This window comes from Oryctolagus cuniculus, chromosome 12 (assembly GCF_964237555.1).
Source record: "Oryctolagus cuniculus chromosome 12, mOryCun1.1, whole genome shotgun sequence".
Taxonomy (NCBI): domain Eukaryota; kingdom Metazoa; phylum Chordata; class Mammalia; order Lagomorpha; family Leporidae; genus Oryctolagus; species Oryctolagus cuniculus.
The window spans coordinates 88,252,216-88,267,683 of record NC_091443.1 but is presented as its reverse complement, the minus strand read 5'-3'; the positions used below and the strand labels follow the sequence as shown (position 1 = coordinate 88,267,683).

The window sequence follows — 15,468 nt, the reverse complement described above, 5'->3', positions numbered from 1 at the left end:
AAGGATCTGCAGTGCTGGAGAGGTGAATGGCTTTGCCCAAGGTTATAGGCTAGGAAATGCCTGAGCTGGGAATTGAACCTGGGAGACTGGTTTCACTCCCATAACCAACACCCTCCTACCTCCTGAAGTGAAAGGGGAATCAGCTGTAGGCTGAGAAGTGCATGCCAAGTGTTGCAGGCAGTCGGACCAGCAATGCAAAGACCTAGACAGTCACAAAGGAAAAGGCAGTGGTCAGAAATTGGGCTGGGAGAGGTGGCAGAGACTGCATTTGGAGAGACCTGAAAAGCAGTGGGCAATGTCATGAGCAGTTTTCTGGTTTTGTTTTTGTTTTCTTTAAGATTTATTTATTTGAAAGAGTTACAGAGACAGAGAGACAGATCTTCCCTTTGTGTCTGGGTCTCCTACGTGGGTGCAGAGGCCCAAGCACTTGGGGCATCTTCCACTGCTTTCCCAGGCCATTAGCAGGGAGCTGGATCGGAAGTGGAGCAGCCAGGACTCGAACAGGTGCCCATATGGGATGGCAGCGTTGCAGGTGGCAGCTTTACTGCTCTTATTATTATTGGTTTTAATGACTCAGTAGAGAGTAAAGGCCTGCAACAGAGAAGAAGCAGGGGTGTTCAGAGAGGCAGAAGAAAACCAGCGGCCAGGTGTCCGGGAGCCAAAGGGGAGGGCTGGCTGGGCAGCGGCAAACACAGCCGAGCGGCCGGGGCCCCCCTGGAGGGGTGTCTGCTAGATTCACTGAGTGGGTGATTGGCAAACTCGGGGGAGCAGGTTCAGTGCAGTTCCATAGAGGGATGTGGGCAAGCCCTGAGTGCATGGACAGGAAGTTCGTGCAGTGTCAAGGTGTTCTCATTTCTCCGAGACCCCTGCTCTGGGGGCCGGCACTGTGGCGTGGGGGGTTAAACCCTTTCTTGCAACACCCGGCAACCCCTATCTGAGGGCTGGTTCCGGTCCTGGCTGCAGCACTTGATATCCAGCTCCCTGCTAACGCACCTGGGAAAGCAATGGATGATGGTCTTCCAAATAAGTCTTAAGAAAAAAAAAGAACCCCTGCTCTGGCTTGAATGCTGCATATGGGCTTGCAGCTGTAGAGCACAGCTGGGTAATGGGTCCTGATTCAGGCAATATTTATATCAAACTGAGCTGATAGGTGTTTTAAAAAAATTATTTATGTATTTAAGAGGCAGAAAGGTCTTGCATCATTGATTCACTCCCCAAGTGGTCGCGACAGCCAGAGCTGGGCCAATCAGGAGCCAGGAGCTTTTTCCCGGTCTCCCACGATGGTGCAAAGGCCCAAGCACTTGGACCATCTTCTACTGTTTTCTCAGGTGCATTAGCAGGGAGCTGGATCAGAAGAGGAACAGCCAGGGCTTGAACCGAAGTCCATATGGGGAACCGATGGTGCCACAGGCAGAGGCCTAGCCCGCTACACCACAGTGCTGCCCCCACCCTTTGAGAGGCAGAGAGAGATGGAGAGAGAAGAGAGAGCATTTCCATCTGCTGGTTCACTCCCTAGAAGCCTGCAGCAGGTGGGACTGAGAACTCAATCCAGATCTCCCACGTGGGTGGCAGGAGCCCGATTACTTGAACCATCTCTGCTGGCTCCTGTGGCGCATATTAGCAGGAAGTGGGAATGGGGAGTGGAACTGGGACTCAAGTGTAAGCACTCCAACATGGGGTGCAGACATCTTAGCTGGCATTTTTAAGTGATGCCTGCCCCCAGGTGAGTGTTGCTGTGGGGGAAGGAAACCATGGAGACTTGGAGGGAAGACTGAGGCAGGGCCACAGGACGCACCCTTGCTTTTGTGAGCTGCCCGCCCTCCATGAAGAAAGTGTTTAAAACTCTTTGATGACTGCATCGGTGTAAATATGAATATATTAGTATTATGTGCTAAAACATTTTGTTCCACTTAAGAGTTCATTTTTTCCTTCTGATTCGAAAGGAAATGAAGCATTTTCCTAATGTGAGCCTTAGGCACTGTGCCTGTTGTGTCTAACGGATGAGCCAGCCCTGGATCAGTGCAATGGCGGGCAGTGTGAGGCCTCCGGGTACCTGGGAATGGGCAGGCGGGAAGGAGACAACCCTGAAATGAGACTCCGGTTCTGTTCCCATAGGCCATGCAGCTCCAGGCAAGGGGAAACAGGTGCAGAGGCGAGGCGGGAGGAAGGGGCAGTCTCCTCGCTGACCAGTGCCCACTGGGCCAAGAGCTTTGCCAGGGGGCTGATGGCACATGAGCCCACATGGTGTGAACCTGTCTTGGTCTGGTGGCCCCCTCAGTCCTCGGTCACTAAATGCCATGGTCAGCTTTGAGAGGCGTGACAAGTGGGCCTCTCCCAGGTGAGGTACCTGCCTCTGGGAGCCACCAGAGCCCCAGGAGCCATGAGTGTCCACCACAGAGGGAAGGGGTCTTGGTGTGGTGAGGTGGTTTTGGAAAAGTGCACAGGTGTATACTAGAGAGGTGGAGTAGCGGGTGCAGTTCATTGTCGATTCTGAGTGATTTAGCTGATTGCCTATAAAAACCAGGAAAGGCTGGGGGGTTTGTGTGTGATGTAAAGAGCCCCATTCAGATATATATATATATATATATATATATATATATTTTTTTTTTTTTTTTTTGACAGGCAGAGTGGACAGTGAGAGAGAGAGACAGAGAGAAAGGTCTTCCTTTTGCCGTTGGTTCACCCTCCAATGGCCGCCGCGGCCGGCGCACCGCGCTGATCCGATGGCAGGAGCCAGGTGCTTATCCTGGTCTCCCACAGGGTGCAGGGCCCAAGGACTTGGGCCATCCTCCACTGCACTCCCAGGCCACAGCAGAGAGCTGGCCTGGAAGAGGGGCAACCGGGACAGAATCCGGCGCCCCGACCGGGACTAGAACCCAGTGTGCTGGCGCCTAGTGAGCTGTGGCGCCGGACCAGATATTTTCTTTACAACGTGGCCCCATCGCATCAGAGCCCATTCCGGGCGCTGAGCTCAGGTTTGTGTTGGCATAGGGTCAGCGCGCACTCCTGCCCCGTTGCCACGGTGACTCTGAGGCTCCTCACTCCAAAACAGGGCCATGTCCCTCCCTGAGCCCCCTCTACAGCACCCGCATATCTCCTCACTCCCCTCCCCTCCACCCCTCACCCCCTACCCCACCTCATGAGTTTTCCATCTCTTGGCCTTTGTTTGTTTTTGCTTTTGTCAGTCCCCCCTCTCTGGATGGGTTTCTGTTTGTTTCCAGGCTGTCTGGGGCTATGCACCATGGAGACAGTGTCCTGGGCTGCCTCTAGCCCTGATCTGGTTAGAATAAGCCCCTCTGCTTTGCATGCATCTCTGACCTGACATTTGGATCATCCAAAACAAATCACGACATTGACATTCCAAAGCAAGATAGAAACCACCGTCTCCACCCTCACCGCCTGGCGCCCTGGTCTACCTGGAAAGGGTTTTTCGAAAGTTTCCAATGTTCTACTGCAGAGTCTGCATACCGAGGCGGGAGGCAGCATCTGTGAACCACGTACTGAGCTAGGCTTTGCGTGTGTTGGAAATCTGGCGGTTGGCACCAGTGCTTCTGCGTAGGAGGCGAAGCCTCCGACTGACACCGGCATCCCATATGGACGTTGGTTCGAGTCCTGGCTGCTCCACTTCCAATCCAGCTCCCTGCTTAAGTGCCTGAGAAAGCAGTGGAGGATGGCCCAGGTGCTTGGGCCCCTGAACCCCTGTGGGAGACCCGGAAAAAGCTCCTGGCTCCTGGCTTCAGCCTGGTACAGCTCTGGCCGTTGTGGGCCATTTGGGGAGTGAACCAGCAGATGGAAGATTGATCTCTCTCAGTCTCTGTCTCTCTCCTCTCTCTCTAACTCTGCCTTTCATATAAATAAAATAAATCTTAAAAAAAAGTATGGAAGTGATGTCAATGTTTCTTGCATTAAAATTCAACAGAAAGCTGCTTGAGGAGAGAGAGCCTTGTCATCTTTGTATACCCAAGTATCTAAGGGGTGGTGGGCCCTCAAGAAAAGTTTGTTGAACGAATAAGTGGATGAAAGGATGCAGAACATTTCCCTGCCATAGGTGGTGATGGTTGGATGGCAGTAGAAGGAGCCTGAAGTTAGAGAAAAAGTGCACTGGTCGGGCCCGTGGGTGAGGGTTTCCGAGAAGGTCAGATGCTCGCCGCTTGATGTCAGGAGTCCCATTTGCTGTCACCAGAGGTACTTTTGGGGTGGGCAGCAGAGAGCTCTCTGTTTCATTTGGAGTGCAACTGGTCCTGAGAGAGGTTAAACGGCTGGTTTGAACTTATTCATACACATATGTAAATGACTAATATCACAGCCTTTTCTAGAAACAGGGTTTAATAATAAGTTGGGGGAGAAGTGACAGAAGAGAGAAATTACTGGAGATTCAAGGCACGGGGAGCTTTGGCCAGGTCATGGGGTGGGGCCACTGTAGCCAAACTTTATTCCTGGCTCCACCTGGCCAAGGAAGGACCCCAGAGAAAACAGCATGTGGTGCTGCCAGGCCCCTCTGGCCAGCTCTGGTGACACTGGGCAGGAAGGAATGCGACAAGGCCACTCTGAATGACTGGGGGTATGGATGACAGACATTTTTTTACCCACAAAAACAATTTTTTAGAAGATTGATTTATTTACTTGAGAGGCAGAGTTACAGAAAGAAGGAGAGACAGAGAGAGGTCTTCCATCCACTGGTTCACTCCCCAAATGGCCGCAACAGTTGAAACTGGACCAATCCGAAGCCAGGAGCTTCCCTCAGGTCTCCCACGTGGGTGCAGGGGCCCAAGTACTTGGGCCATCTTCTACTGCTTTCCCAGGCCACAGCAGAGAGCTGGATCAGAAGTGGAGCAGGGCCGGCGCCGTGGCTTACTAGGCTAATCCTCCGCCTAGCAGCGCCGGCACACCGGGTTCTAGTCCCGGTCGGGGCGCCGGATTCTGTCCTGGTTGCCCCTCTTCCAGGCCAGCTCTCTGCTGTGGCCAGGGAGTGCAGTGGAGGATGGCCCAGGTGCTTGGGCCCTGCACCCCATGGGAGACCAGGATAAGTACCTGGCTCCTGCCATCGGATCAGCGCGGTGCGCCGGCCGCAGCACGCCAGTCGTGGCGGCCATTGGAGGGTGAACCAACGGCAAAAGGAAGACCTTTCTCTCTGTCTCTCTCTCTCTCTCACTGTCCACTCTGCCTGTCAAAAATTAAAAAAAAAAAAAAAAAAAAGTGGAGCAGCCAGGACTAGAACCAGCGCCCATATGGGATGTCTGCACTGCAGACGGATGCTTAACCTACTATGCTACAATGCCGACCCCAAACCTTTATTTATTTATTTAGATTTAAAATAAACAGCATACTGATGGCTTGGTTTTAGATCAGATTAGTAGATGAGGCTCAAACAGGCATTTTCACCAGTCTTGAGCAAGTGCAGGCTGTCCCAAAACGGTCCCATAACATACAGCCTCTTAGAGGTCTGCAGGGATTTAAAAACACTGCCTCAATTATATATATATATATATATATATATGTATAAATAGACATCAACTATGCATCAGAAAATTATTTTGAGAGGCAGGGAGACAAAATACTTGATGATGGCTCAAATACTTGAATCCTTGCCACCCACATGGGAGACCTGGGTGGAGTTCCTGGCTTCTGGCTCCAGCGTGCCCCAGCCCTGGCTGTTATGGGCATTTGGGAAATGAGCCAGTGGATGGGAGAGATCTCTCTTTGTTTCAAATAAAATAAATAAATAATTTAAAAAATTTTAAATCGGTGCAAAGTGAGAGATGGACTAAACAAGTTGTTCTGGGACCTTCTGTAACCCTGGTTCAAGGTGCCTCCTTGATCACTTTGGACACTTCTCAGGGTACTCAGGTCTGGAAGTGGCAATGGTAGATGTGGCCAGGGCTGGGGTGCAAAGCCGCACTGGATGTGTCAGCTACAGGAAGACCAGAGTCTGGGCAGACGCGGGAAGAGGGATAGTGGCACGGGCACTAGTGTTTATTGAGTGCTCCCCGTGTGACAAATGGATTGAAGGACTATTTAATTCTCGCAACGGCCTTGCAAGGCAGACGCTGGTATCTGCACTGCAGAGAGGAGCCAGCCGTGGAGGGGTGACTCATGCAAGGTACAGAGACCAGAAAAAGGCAGAACCAGGGTTCAGCAGAGCCGGGGTAATGAGCAAGGCAGGTGGGCACAAGGCCACAGCCAGAGGGGCTGCCTGAGCAAGAGGGCCCCGGGCTTGGTGGTCCAGGCCCGGCAGATGGGAAAAAGAGCTCCTTTTCTGGGGTCAGAGCTGTTTTGCTGTGTTTGGTGAGCAGGGACCCCTGGGGTGTCAGAGGTCGGTATCCTGGGAAATCCCCCCTGACATCCAGTCTGTTCAAGCAGAGCTCTGGGGTGGGCTCTGGACACCTTTGTAGCCCCGCGGCTGCAAGGCATGGTGGTGAGCTCAGAAGCACAGACAGCGCTGACCGTGGGCAGGGCAAGGACGGCCCCTCCCGCCCGCCCCAGCTGTCTGCTCAGGGCTCGAGCCATCAGCCTGCTCTGATTAAGTTGAGTTCTTGAGACCTTGCATCCAGGGGCTGCCAGCAGCCAAATCCCCCTGATTGTCTGCGATGTTCCCGACGTGAGAGAATAAACAGTCTCTCCTGTCCAGCCAGCTGTGCTGAGCAGCATATTCCTGTCTGTCCGCCTGCCTGGCTGGGTGGGGCCGCAGGCCTGAGTCTACCTCCAGCAGAGGCCTGGGGGACCCCGTGAGGGGGTGGGAGAGGGCACTGGCTGTCTCCAGCCTGCACAGAATGTTCCCTCCTGAGTCTCCTTTTTGCCCCTGCACCAGGCACCCCAGCCTCAAGCTGCTGCCCGCACAAACCCTGTGTTTTGTAATAATGACTATATCGGGTACGAAGAGGCCCCCACTGGCCACTGTTCCTAGGCGCAGAGTCCCTTCATCCCGGCCCAGGCCCTGCTCGGGCCACCTGAGCTCCCACGTCATTCTAGCTAGATCTGAAGTCGAGTGGACGCAGAGAGTTAAGGCAGAAGCAGGACGAGAACCCTGACCTGCAGTTCCTGCGGAGCGGGACGCCGTGGCTGGAATGGTGTCGGGGTTCCGGGCGGGAGCTGCTGCCTGTGTGTTTCGTGTTTTTTTCATCCCGGGCCTGTTTTGGAGATCAGACTTGTGGCTGAGCCATTTCCTCAGGAAGCCGGCCTCTGGAAAAGCACTGATCCCGGATGCCCCTAAATCACTGGGACGGGAGCCCAGGAGGGCTCTTCCACTGCCCGGAGTGCAGCAGCCAGCGGAGGGTGGACCAGGCCCCGGGTGGCAGGCAGGTCGGAGGGCAAAGTCCTGGGGAATGGGGCACACCCCGCCTCCCCAGCACAAACCCTCTGCTTTTCTGCCCCAGCACTGGAGCGGCGGAGGAGGGAGGAGGAAGCAGCTGTTCCCAGCCGGTCTGCAAAAGGCATTCCTGGCAACAGGAGGGGGTAGGGGGTGGGGAGGGCAGAGAGGGCCGGGGTCTCTGTGGACAAGTGTCTCCCTCCCTGTCTGTTTCGGCCCGCAGCTTCACCGCTGGCTCGCCGAGTCCCTCAGTGTGTGCTCCTGTGACTCATCCCGGATGCGTCCGCACTTCTGATGAGCACAGGGCTCCCCGTGCAAAGTGTGTCCTTGTGTGTTTCCTGCATGTGTGTGAGTGACCTCGTCTCTGCGCGTGCCTGGGAATGTGGGTGTCTTTGAGGCCCCCTTGTCTTTCCCGACGGCCGCCTGTGTGTGTGCCTGTGTGGAGTAAACATGCGAGGTGGCTTTTCTGTGAATGCAAGTGTTTCTGCATGTGACTTTAGCGTGTGTGTCCCCGGGGAACGATCCGTCAGGAATGTGTTGATTGAAAGCCCGTATGCGGTTATGCATTAGCGGTACAGAAGCATTCCTTCACTCATTCATAATCCTCTGCCCCTCAGGCACGTTTCCATGGCCTGCTCTCTGCCTGGCCCCGCACTTGGCACTGGGAATTTAGAGTATGGCCACGTCGAGGGGCAGGCGTGGAACGGAGCTGTGGCGAGGACAGTGAGAGGAACGATACGATGGGTGCCTGGGTCCAGGTGCTGTGTGTGTTTTTCGCCGGTCTATACACGTCTCTGTGTGTGCTTTTCTGTTTGCCTTGCCTGTCTTTTCTCATGGAGGACAGAGCTCAAAGCTTTCCTGCCCTCCCTTCCCTGGCCGGGGTCCTCCTGGGGCTGTGAGACAGGCTGGGGTGTGGGAGGGGCACCACCCTAACACTCCAAGGACTGGCCCGCTGCCCAGGGCACTCTCACTCTGGGACCAGGCCGAAGTTTCCTGCTCGTGGAGTGACAGGGTTGAGCGACCTCATCGCTAACTGTATAGGCCTTGTTTGGCTGATAGAAGGAATCAGAGTCATTCCTGAGTTAATTACTTTTGAGAGGGCAAATTGAGAGAGGCCTAACTATAGAAACCTGGAACTGAACCCCAGCTGGGCCACTTGTGTCCTTTTAAGTTCCTCTCCCTCCCTCTGGGCTGATGTGAGGATGAAAGGAAACAATGTGTATAAAGCATTGAGCCTGATGCCAGGGACACAGTAGCTGTCCAGTAAATACCACCTGGCCAGTCTTTTCAGGGGTGGGCATTTGACTCAGGGAGTAAAGGCAACACCCACATCCCCTAGCAGAATATCTGGGTTCGGGTCCTGGTTCCTCCTCTGACTCCAGCGTTCTGCCAATGCGCACTGTGGGAAGCACCAGGTGCTGGCTCAAGGACTTGGGTCCCTGCCACCCACGTGGGAGACCCAGCTTGAGTTCTGGCTCCTGGCTTTGGAGCCCAGGCTGCTGCAGGCATCTGAGTACTGAACCGGTGGATAGACCATCTCTGTCTCTCAAATTAATAACAATAAATTTCTACAAAGGAGAGTCTTTCCACCTTTCACATCCTACCATAGACAGGCTGGCTAAGTGAATTCAAGTAAACCATGTGTTTAGGGATGTCTGGCCCTGTGTGGGGTGGGGGTGGGGGGTGGGGACAGTTCGGGGAGAAAGTCTGGCCCTTTTCTTCAGTGTCCAGCTGCAGTTGGGAGTCCCTCCCTCCACCCCATTCTCTGATACGGGTCCTTGACACGTTCTCAGTCTGTGTACACGCAAGCGTGATGAAGAACACAGGTTCAGTGCCCTCTGTGTCTGCTGGTGAGCCGCTCCCAGGTGCTGTGTGACGCTGAGCTCAGTTGGATCGGGCCACAGGGCGGAGTGGGTCAGGTGAGGCCTCAGGCTCCCAGACATGTCTCTGCCTGCCTGAGCGGCCCCAACAGTGGGCAGATCCAGCCAGGACAGCTGTCTCCCATGATTGATACCCCCGGGAGGGCGCTGCTCTGCCTTTGCATAGGCAGCCTTAGGGTCCTGGCGCACTGGGGACACCGAGAGGACCTTGGTGACCTCTGTCCCCTCAAGCCTTCTAGAATGGCCGGAGACAGGGACTGTCGGCCAGGGTGGGTGCGGGAGACCATCTCGGGAATCCCCTGGAGCCTGTGAGAGCTGGCGGCTCTCGCGCTCTCCTGAAATATCTCTGACCTGGAGGGAATGAGGGAGGGGTCCGGGGTGCGGCCAGGGCTGCCGGGCTGAGAAGGGCTCTGAAAGAGAGCTCAGGGTGGCCGAGGCCCTGAGACACAAGGAGAGACGTTCTGTCCCGGAGGTCCCGCTGGCCAGCCCTCGGACCCCACACACTCCTGGGGCCTGGGAGTTGCTTCTCTCCTGGTCTCCCAGCAGGTGGGGGCAACTGGAACTGCAAAAGGCCCTCGGGTGGGTTGGTGGGGCGGTTGTCACCATGACTTTCCCCTACTATCTCTGGGCTGTTGTATTTGGGGCTATAACTGGGAATTTTCCTCTTGAAAAAAAAAAAATGGAAAGCAAAGGAACAAGTGGTGGGTTGAGGCCAAAGTAATGTGTTTAAGGAAATTTCTGCTTCATGCTGGCCCGGACAGGGGGTGTCTGGTCAAAGAGCCGCTGACGGCCAGGGGCTCTGCGAGTAAACAGGCCACCTCCGACGGCTGCCTGAGCTCATTTCCCTCGGCAGTGTGAGGGGATGATGTCACCATGAGCGGGGCGTCCTGGCAGGGGAGTGCGTCCGTGAACAGGATGGAGGCTGCATGGCTGCTGGAGGCCTGGGCGCTGCTTCGTGGTTCTTGCAAACAGCTGCTTCCCATACGGAATGTTCGGACGCCCACCTCTGCTTACTCCCCAGTGGGATTCTGGCTGCAGCCAGGACCCCACTGCCATGGTCCTGGGAAAGCTGGGATCCATTGTCCTTACCCCCAGTGCCCAGGCAAGCCTCCCCCACCCGGCAACCAGAGGCCAAGGCCTTCCCCGCCTAGTGGAGGGGCACGTGGGGTTGGATCCGTTGGGAGGAGGGGCCCCTGGTGCTCCAGGCGCATGTTCTGCCCCCTGTAGAACAGACACTGGCAATGTGGACCTCGGTCCGTCTCCTGGGGCCAGGCCCAGCGGGGGACTTTCCATGAGCAGGGAGCCGAGGTCCGCGGTGCGGTGAGGCGGGGAGGAAGCCACAAGGCCGCCTCTGTGCCTGCTCCACAGGCTCTTCATGAGGGCCACGGCCACCGGGGGAGGCTTTTATGGGGCTGGAAAGACTTGGCAGGGTCAGTGAGCAGCGGCTGCCGCAGGTCCCTGTGGCTCCATGGTAGGTGGGCGCGTTCCACCCACTTCCCCTCCTGCTGAGGAGTAGAGAGCGGGGAGCCTCCCAGGGAAGAGGTGGGTGGGCTTTTGCATCTTTGTGTCCCCCACAATCCTGAACTGCCTTCCCCGTGGGCACATCAGTCACACAGAGCACGCCCCCATTCCCATCCCCGCCAAGCCACCTAACCCCTCGGTGGCTGCCTGGCTACTTGATGCTGACATCAAACCTCAGCCTGACCACAGGACTCGGGCTTCCCTGGTGTGCGGCCTGGCTGAGCTGCGGGCAGAGCCGCTCACTTAGTGTGTTTATTCAACACTGTCAGCGCTCGCCTGGTGGGGGCCAGGTCTTGTGCTAGGTGCAGAGGTTGCAGCCATGAACAAGACAAGTACAATCTTCGCTTTTCTTTTTAAATTATTTGTTAAAGATTTATTTATTTATTTGGAAGGCAGAGAGAGAAAGAGAGCAAGAGCAAGAGTGAGCGAGAGCGAGAGCGAGAGAGCACCAGAGATTTTCAATCCACTCGTTCACTCCCCAAATGGCCACAACAACTGGCGCTGGGCCAGGCCAAAGCCAGGAGCCCAGAACTCCATCCGGGTCTTCCATATGGGGTGCAGGGGCCCAAGCACTTGTGCCATCCTCCACCACTTTCTCAGGCGCGTTAGCAGGGAGCTGGATCGGAAGTGGAGCAACTGGGACTCGAATTGATGCTCTGATCCTGGATTCTGGTGTTGCAGTTGGCAGCTTAGCTCACTGCACCACAATGCCAGCCCCACAACACCAGCCCCACAGCCTCTGCTTTTAGGAAGCTTAATAAAAGCACACCAAACAATGGCAGGGTGTGGCCCGTGCATTGTACATTAGAAGGAAGTGACCAGGCCCCTGGGGGACACACTGTTCACAGGCACTACCCAGGCTATAAAGGTGAGGGACGACCTCTCTGACCCCTACTCCAGGATGTGGGGATTGGGAGCGAGAAGTAAGTGTGCAATGAGCCTGTGGCCAAACTTGCCAGGGCCTGAGGCGGGGCAGAGTGTGGCGTGGTCTTGGAGTGACCAGCAGCCCTGTGTGACTGGAGCCTGCTGAGTGTGGGCAGTGGCTGGAGCAGACACACAGTGCGTGGGGCAGACCTTGAGGGCTTTGAGCAAAAGTGCAATCCACATTCAAGGAGAAAGATATAGCAGGATTTATAGTAATAAACCTCTCCCATAAACAAAACTCCAGGCCCAGATGCCTTCACTGGTGAATTCTATCAATTTTTTTAAAATTTTTATTTTTTATTTATTTGAAAAGCAGCATTACAGAGAGGGAAAGAGATCTTCCATTCACTGATTCTCTCCGCAAATGTCCCAATGGCTGGGGCTGTGCCAGGCCGAAGCCTGGAACTCTATCCGTGTCTCCCAAGTGGGTGTAGGGGCCCAATGACTTTGGCCGTCTTCTGCTGCTTTCCAAGGTGCATTAGCAGAAAGCTAGATCAGAAGTGGGGCAGCTGGGTCTTGAATGGCGTTCCTATGGGATGCTGACGTTGCAGGCAGTGGCTTAATCCACTGTGCTACAGCTCTAGCCTTTCTACCAAACATTTAAGAAGAAACAATACCAGTTTACAAAACATCTTCCAGCACACGGAAAGGAAGGAGTTCTTCCCAACTCATCTGTGATGGCCAGCTTTTCTCTGGTTTCTCGACCAGAGAGAGATAGGCCGGTGCCAGTGCTGTGGCATGCTGTAGTGCTGGCATCCCACATGGGCGCCAGTGCAAGTTCCGGCTGCTCCACTTCTGATCCAGCTCTCTGCTATGGCCTGGGAAAGCAGTGGAAGATGGCCCAAGTGCTTGGGCCCCTGCACCCACGTGGGAGACCTGGAAGAAGCTCCTGGCTCCTGGCTTCGGATCGGCGCAGCTCCTGGCCATTTGGGGAGTGAAGCAGCAGATGGAAGACCTCCCCCCCTCCCTCAGCCTCTGCCTCTCTGTAACTCTGCCTTTCAAATAAATAAATAAATCTTTTAAAAAAATAAACAAACAATTCAAAAACCATACCTCAATAGATGCAAGAAAAACATTTGATAAAATCCAACATTTATTCCTGCTTTAAAAAAAAAATAAAACTGGCCAGCGCCGTGGCTCACTTGGCTAATCCTCCTCCTATGGCGCCGGCACACGGGGTTCTAGTCCCAGTTGGGGTGCCAGATTCTGTCCCGGTGGCTCCTCTTCCAGGCCAGCTCTCTGCTGTGGCCCGGGAGTGCAGTGGAGGATGGCCCAAGTGTTTGGGCCCTGCACCCGCATGGGAGACCAGGAGGAAGCACCCGGATCCTGGCTTCAGATCGGCAAAGTGCCGGCCGTAGCAGCCATTAGGGGAGTGAACTAACGGAAGGAAGACCTTTCTCTCTGCCTCTCTCTCACTGTCTATAACTCTCTCTCTGTCTCTCTCTCACTGTCTAACTCTGCCTGTCAAAAAATAAAATAAAATAAAAATAAAACCAACAAGAACCTTAAGCAAAGTAGGAGAAGAGCAGAACTCCCTTTCTCTGGAAGATGACACCCAGGAAACACTGCTAATGTTAGCCGAGCTGGCTGGAACGGAATCTCCAACATGGGACAGGGAGTGGAGATAAGCAGGCCAGCCATGGGGAATGAAGCAGTACACCCGACAGGCTGGATGGGGAACTCAGCCAGGAGCTCAGTACCCAGTCTGTGCTGGGCCAGGAGGAGTTCCTGGGGATGTCCCCTGGGAAGGAGGCTGGGACCTCTGCAAGGTGGGAGCCTGGGCAGGACTTCGGTGTGTAAATGCTGAGCTGCTTCTAAGGCTGCTGCATTCCTTCCCGCGTGGATTTCTTTTCTTTTCCCTTTGTCCCCTTTCACACACACAGGCTAATGTCAACCTTCCTACCTCACACTAGCACCCTTGATGGGTCAAGATGGAAGGCTGGGAATGAGGCAAGAACTGTCCATTCTTTTTTTTTTTTTTTTTTTTTTGACAGGCAGAGTGGACAGTGAGAGAGAGAGAGAAAGAAACGTCTTCCTTTGCCGTTGGTTCACCCTCCAATGGCCGCTGCGCTGCAGCCGGCGCACCGCACTGATCCGAAGCCAGGAGCCAGGTACTTATCCTGGTCTCCCATGGGGTGCAGGGCCCAAGCACTTGGGCCATCCTCCACTGCACTCCCTGGGCCACAGCAGAGAGCTGGCCTGGAAGAGAGGCAACCGGGACAGAATCCGGCGCCCCGACCGGAACTAGAACCCAGTGTGCCGGCGCCACTAGGCAGAGGATTAGCCTAGTGAGCCGAGGCGCCGGCCAAACTGTCCATTCTTGCCAGCGTTGTGGCGCAGCGAGGTAAGCTGTGGCCTGCAATGTGAGCGTCCTGGTTCAAGCCCTGGCTGCTCTGCTTCCAATCCAGTTCCCTGCTAATGCACCTGGGAAGACAGTGGAAGATGACCCAAGTGCATGGTCCCCAGCTAATTCTTGGCTCTTGGCTTTGGCCTGGCCTAGCCTGGGGGGACTGGGCCATTTGAGAGAGTGAACCAGTGGATGGAGGATCTCCCCCCGCCCTCCCCCTACTACCTTTCGCAACTGCCTTTCAAATAAGTAAAATAAATCTTAAGGAAAGAGAAATGTCCATTCTTACCATTTTATTCAAGTTTATTTTGGGGGTCCTAGCCAGGGCAATGCAACAAGAAAAGGAAATAAAAAAGTATGCAGGTTGGAAAAGAAAAAGTAAAGCTGTCTTAATTTACAAATGGCATGATCATGTACATAGAAAATCCTAAATAATATAGAAAAACTACTAAAATGAATGAGTTAGCAAAGTTGCAGGATATAAGATCAAAATATGAAAATCAATTGTATTTCTGTATTGAGTAATGAACACTTGATCAATTGGCACTATTAAAGACAATCCATTTACAATATTGTCAAAAATACAAAATACCGGAGTGGGCATTTGGCTTGGTAGTTAGGATATCTGTTTCCCACGTTGGAGTTCCTGGGTTCAGTTCCCACCTCCAACTCCTGACCCCAGCTTCCTGCTAATGCAGACCCCGGGAGGCTCTGGTGATGGCTCAAGTAGTGGGGTTCCTGCCACGCATGGGAGATGGGGACTGAGTTCCCAGCGCCTTGCTTCAGCCCCAGCCACTGTGGGCATTTGGGAAGTGAACCAGTGGATGGAACCTCTCTCTCCCTCACTCTCTCTCAAGTAAACAAATATTTAAGAAAATTGAAATATTTATAGATTAACCTGATTAAAGATGAACAAGTCTTGTCCTCTGAAAACTAGAAAATACTACTGACAAATTGAAAAGATCTAAACAAACAGAGAGAGCCACTGTGTTCACGCACCAGAAAACCTGACCTTTTCAAGACTGCGATTCTTCCCAGCTTGCTATATGGATTCAAAATCATTCCAATCAAAATCTCAGCAGGCCTTTTTGGTAGTAATCAACAAGCTCACTCTCAAATGTGTGTGGAAATACAAAGGACCTTGAATAACCAAAACTGTTAGTAAAATGGCGCAGTCTCATCTGTGGCGGGATCTACGCCCCAACAACATCCTAGGCTCCAGCCACCCAGCCCCATTGCTGGCAGCCGGGTGACCAGACGGCCCAACCGCAGGTGTCAGCTCTGCCCCTGCTCTAATGGGATTTGCTGCTCCTACTCCCCTGCCCACCCCCTCCCCCAAGGTTTAACAACCTGTTCCTGAACACATGCTCCCTCGATCTCTCTCTTATGCTCTCCTCCTCTCTTTTACTCTCCCGCCCTCTGCCCCTGGCCCATCGGGCTTCCCCCATCCGACAATAAACCCTTCCTCTAACTCCGGTGTTTGGTGTGTT

At 54.1% G+C, this 15,468-nt stretch overlaps 1 long non-coding RNA gene across 1 annotated transcript; it reads right to left on the bottom strand.

Annotated features, from left to right (window-relative positions):
- Window positions 1–308: 308 nt before the first annotated feature.
- Window positions 309–7,375, bottom strand: LOC127483679 (uncharacterized). The gene is made up of 2 exons (XR_007910149.2): window positions 7,030–7,375; window positions 309–591 (listed from the first exon to the last, which is right to left on the bottom strand). It is a non-coding gene; the product is annotated as an uncharacterized lncRNA (long non-coding RNA).
- Window positions 7,376–15,468: the final 8,093 nt, after the last annotated feature.